Source organism: Phoca vitulina, unplaced genomic scaffold (assembly GCF_004348235.1).
Source record: "Phoca vitulina isolate PV1807 unplaced genomic scaffold, GSC_HSeal_1.0 scaffold18, whole genome shotgun sequence".
Classification (NCBI taxonomy): domain Eukaryota; kingdom Metazoa; phylum Chordata; class Mammalia; order Carnivora; family Phocidae; genus Phoca; species Phoca vitulina.
Genome location: NW_022589721.1, coordinates 13029668 through 13035311, shown reverse-complemented (window position 1 = coordinate 13035311; position 5644 = coordinate 13029668).

Here is a 5644-nt window from a genome sequence, read left to right as displayed (position 1 = left end):
CCCCCCCCCCCCCCCCCCCCCCCCGCAACATTGTTTTGGAGGTACCACTGGGGCTCTGGGATCAGGCAGCTGGATTGAAACCTGACTCCTTTCCCTCTAGGGTATCCTTAAACTAGTTGCTTAACCTCCCTGTGCTTCACTTACCTCATCCAAATGAGATGAGGAAAGGGGACAAGTGTAATACCCTATGGGGTGGGTGTGAGTGTTGAAGTTTATTGAAGAGTGGGGTAAAGCACCTAGAACAGTGGTTGGTATGTAGCCGATGCTCAGTACTTACCTGATGAGCGCCACACTAAGTTCTTATTCAGGATATTGGGTTGTTAGCAGGGTTTTGCTTTTAAAAAGCTATGGCCTTTGACCATTCTAGAATTCAGGTACTTGCTCACATGAATTAATTTTTCTAGGATAAACTCCTAGAAATGGACTTAGTGGTCAAAGAGTATATAAAATTCTAAGGCTTTTTACCTGTATTGCCAAATTGCCTTCAAGAAAGGTTATACTGATTTGCACTCCCACCCATGGGGCTTGCTTATTTGAGTCCACACATATTTGAGTGTGACTGTGTTACATAGATGAGATGTATTGATAAACAAAGCCGGTCATGTTCTCTGTCCTTGTGGATTGTATACTCTGTTGGTTTATTTCCTTGCATTCTAATTGCCCACATTTGGAATTCTATTGTGAGTTAAACAAAACACCCTTGAAGTATCAAAGAGTAAAATAAAAGGAAAATCAGTTGAAACATAATTACTGTTTTCCTCATGGTGTAAGATTAACAGGATTCAATTACATTTTTTAAAATGTGGTTACTTACTAAATTCCATATGACTGTTTAGATACCCATAACTCAGAGTAATATGCGAGTGCACATTTGAAGATTTCAGGAGTTTTTGGGTTAGGAATTACTGTAGTGGGAAAAACTGTTTAGGGAAACATGTCAATGGAAATTAAATCTGCACAGTATGTAGTGTTAGGGAATAGCTTCTGTTCGCATTTGATTTGTGTGCTATATTCTGACATTTTTCAGGAACAGATATGTATGGTTCATCTTCTATAAATATTTGCAGTTTCTTCAAGTTGAAATGAGAAAAGCTCATAAACTGAGTACCAGGTCTAATAAATCATTCACTTACCCAAGAACAAAAACACAGAAAAAGCCTAGCATATTAATCTAATGGAAAATTAAATGTGACAAACTGAAACAGTAAAACATATTTGAAGTTGACTCCATGATCATTGATAATACTTTATAAGGTTCTAGAAGACACAGCATTATTCTTAATTGAAAATACCTGAGAGAATGAATCTTCAGACTGCCCCAGATAACCTGATTTTTAAAATACTGAGGTAAACTAAAAGTTTTTTCTCCATTTTTGGAAGCTTGGAAATTGAGATGTGGTTATCTAATGCTAACTTAATTATTTTGAAATTTCAAATTTTAGTGTCTTCTAAAGTGTTTCTACATTGTTCACACTGTATTTTTTAACATTCTTTGGAAAACCTAAGTGAAATCTTCATTTTCAAACCATGCTGGCATTGAACTCTGGTGTGTTATGAAAGAATCATTTTGAGTTTTAAACTCCATTTTTATAGTAAACATTTCTCATTCATATTAAATATATACCATTTACCAATTTTTCCCTTAATCTTCTCATTGGGCATCTTCTTCTGTGATAGTCCTATCATAGAAATGGGACAAGGGTATTTAGAGAGGTAATACTAAACTGGGGTCAAGCCAAATGCCTATAGGACTTATTTTAGCAAATGACTCAAGTGCCCATCTGCAGAGAGCCTGATCAAGTCGTCAGTGCCTTGGACAGTGCTTTGGTCTATCTCAACAGAGGTCTATCTCCCTTCTGTTGGGACAGCAGTTAGTAGATAAATAATGAGGGGAAGGATGAAGATCCTGAGTCTCTTAGATGTTTACAAAGATGAGAGAAAAGCAGTGGGTGGTTTCTGCATCCCATAGCCAAGACTGTGCAGTGGAGGAGTTAAAGCTGGCTTACTGTGTGGTGACTTTTCCAAATTAGAGTCTGCACCTCTTTGCATGGATTGGAACAGGGGCAGGGATTGATCTGCCTCCAGATTACTTGAGACAGGGAGGGAGGGGCTGGGGAGCCAGAGCTACTGGGAAATTATAGTTTGCTGGAGCAAACAGCTGTGGCCTAATACCCATTCCCTTGAGTTTCCTTTTTATGTAGGAAAAAAAAGACTCTAATGTATCTTAAGCCTGGTTGGCCCTATAGTAGAACCCATAATGGCTATACCAAAGCCTCAATAGCGATTTTAGGGATAAAACCCACAGATACAGAAATGGTTTTCAAGAGCCACCACCCCCAGCTTGGGGAGTTTGGGCCAATCCTTAGGGGTTTGGTCTATCCCAGACAATTCTTCGATTACCTGTAGTCTTGTTCTCAGAGGCTGTTAGGCCCTCATATCAATTGTCATACGATCAGTTTATTAGAGTCACAATTTGATTCCACAGGATTGATGTTGACATCAGTTGCATTTTCTTACAACTGTGAGTTAGGCAACCCATTTTCAATTCTTTGATTGAAAAGATTGGATGTAGCCTCAGAGTCTTATTAATTTAAGTATTCCCTGGAACCTTCATGAAGTGAGGGGATAGTAGATGGGTTACTGAATCCATGCGTATAGTAGGACTTGCTGGAAGCCCTTTTCAATAGGTTGCAGATACATCTTTAGTCTTCTTTCTACGTGTGTCTTCCTTTCAGAAAAAAACTATAAAAAAATCCTCATCCACTGATGTTATACTATAAAGAAAGGTAAAAATGACTTTCTCTTCTTTTAATCCCCAAATTACTGTTTTTACATTTGGACAAAAGTGAAGGACTCTACCACTTCATCAGACCTGTAATAATAGAGGGTGGCCCATTCTCCTTATTTAAAGTTGAGTTGATTGCAGTAGGAAAATATTGCTTCTGGCATTTGTGTCAACCTCAAGACATAAACTCAGGTGTCACTTCCATTTCCTTCAGTAATATTTTTTTTCATTGACCTTTCTCCAGGGCACAGTCATTTCTGGCATCTTCCATCTTCCTTTGTGGATATGGAGGCAAAGGATTTGTTTAACTTTTCAGCAGTGTTTACCGCTTCTGACGGTAAATGGTCCTTGCCTTTTCTTCTTGGACCATAGTCTCTCTTGCCAATGTTTTACTTTGTATGTATTGGAAACAGCTCTTATTTTGTCAGATCCCCCGAGTAATCTTTCCCCACCTTTGTTTATCTTGTCATTTGGCTTTCACTTGCTTAACTCATTCCTAGATTCAATCTGCCGGTGATTTTTTTTAGTTTTGATTGTTGCCTTTCTCCAGTTTGAGGTTTTTAAATTGCATTTTATTTTTTTTAAAATAGTCACAAAGATTTTAATTTTTCCTTGATCTGATCATGCATCTCTGAATGTCATAATTCTCCAATCAGGCAGGCAAGTGTCCCAGTAACCTCATCTCCTAGATCACAATGGTGAGGGTCTATTTTTCTCTTTGATGTGTGCAGCCCCCATTATTGCTAATGAAAGGTCTTCATGTGCATTAAGGGGAAACTAGACCTCTAATGAGATACAGAGAGGAATTGCAGCTGATGATTTCCACTTCTAGCCCACTGTACTATAACAGAAATGTACTCTCAGGAGGCAATGGGCCAAAGAAATACAAAATGCATGTGCTGCCTACATAAAATATCTAGTCTGGTCTTAATGGCCGGGTGGTATTGCTTTGGCTTATAGTCTCTGGTATTCCATACCTGCTGAGGGGGACCTTTATTATGGAGGTGAAAGACCCAGATCCTGGAAGAAAGTGAATAGTTACATTGCATTTGAATCAGCTTTTAAGAATGATCTACGTTAATATATTATTTTATATATTAACAAAGTACTTGCTCATATACTTTCTCATTTAGAATGGGAAAGGACAAATGCATTATGAAGCCAATGTGCTTGGTACTAAGAATACTAAGGGAGTGAGAAACATGTTAATTCCTGCTCAAAGATGATGAAACCAGACTTCAAAACGGTGATTGATTAAAGCAAACCTATTCATAGGTGGCAGGATCAGGACTGGAGCTCAGGTCTTGAGTTACCAGGACTTGGCACAACTTCTCAACACAGCACGAGGAAAATAGTTCTTATTTCAACACAGATTCCCGTTCATCTTGTATCTTCCCCTCTGTGGTGAACCACTCTCTCCCCTCCCCCACCAATTTCAAGGAACTGCTTCACCCTCTTCATTGCAGTGATTCACTGCAACCTCTCTAGGCTCCCAGTGGTGAGCTCCCAGTGTTGTGTTTATCATTGGACCCTTTTCTGATTGATGTACAAGAAGTGAGATTCAGGGGTTCTAGTGTCCATTCAGGCTCATTTCTTGAGTAGAGAGTAACTTCTCATAACCATTTGTGATACAGGGCTGAGTAGCACAGCGGAGTGCAGGGGAAGAAGCAGAGAGGTACAAAAATGAAAGCATGCCTCCAGGTTCTTAACACTTGGATTTTCTGTTTCTAGTCCCTTTCTGTCCCTGTTTGTGTTCCTGCCCCTAGGTCTCATAAAAGCATATTTGAATCTTCTTAATAACACTGCCCTTTTTTTTTCTTCACCTTTGAGTTGGTTTCTGTTGCTTTCAACCTCAAAAATACCTAACCCAACTCCTGTATATGCCAAGGTTTATTTGCTATGAGACCTAACAGATTTGAGAAGGTGCAGCCTTAAGAGGTAATAGGAGAATAAAAGTTACCCTGCAAATATTTTAATAGAATTTTAGAGCAGGAGGGGACCTAGCCTGGTCTCTTGGCCACCACAAACCTCCCATTCACAGATGTGGAAACAGGCTCCAAGAGTATTAAATATTGTTTCCAGAATAGCCTAGATTGTTCACTCTTTTTTTGTATTATTCTCAGTATTTTTTTCTTTTTCTTGATTTGATATTTGTATGTATTGCTAAATGATCAAAATGAGTAAGTCTAGTTAACATTTGTCACCATACATAGTTAGAAAAATTTTTTTCTTGTGGTGAAAACTTTAAAGATCTATTCTCTCAGCATCTTTGAAATAGCAATTTAGTGTGAACTTACAGCCACCGTGCTGTACATGACATCCCTGTGACTTATTTTATAACTGGAAGTTTGTACCTTTTGACCCTTTATACGCCCATTTCGCTCACCCTGCACCCCCCCATCAGCGTTTCGTCAAGAGCTCAAATGCTGCCCAGTATACACTGAATCTTTCCGAGAGGAAATTGCCCTCTCATGCACTGTGGAGTTGATGAGTGTTTCTGCAGCGTTTGGAGCACAAAGGTTGCACATTCTCAAGAAGGAGGTAGGGGCTAATTAAAATCTCTTGGATATCTGGGTCACCTTGACTGTTCCATCTGGGAAGTGGATGGAAGAGGTGAGTTTTTGCTGCTTTGCTGGAGATTGGTGGTGTAAACAGGTGGTGGGGTAGTCTAAATTTGGTCTGAGATGAAAACATTTCAAGCAAATGAAACTAAGCTAGATTCTTTTGACAGTAAAGTATTTGTTTAGAGATGCAGATGTCAGTTTTATTAAAGTACAAAGCAGCATTGCAAAAAAAATAGTTGAGGGTGTGTGTGTGTGTGTGTGTGTGTGTGTAAGAGCTACTCCTAACAAAACACTT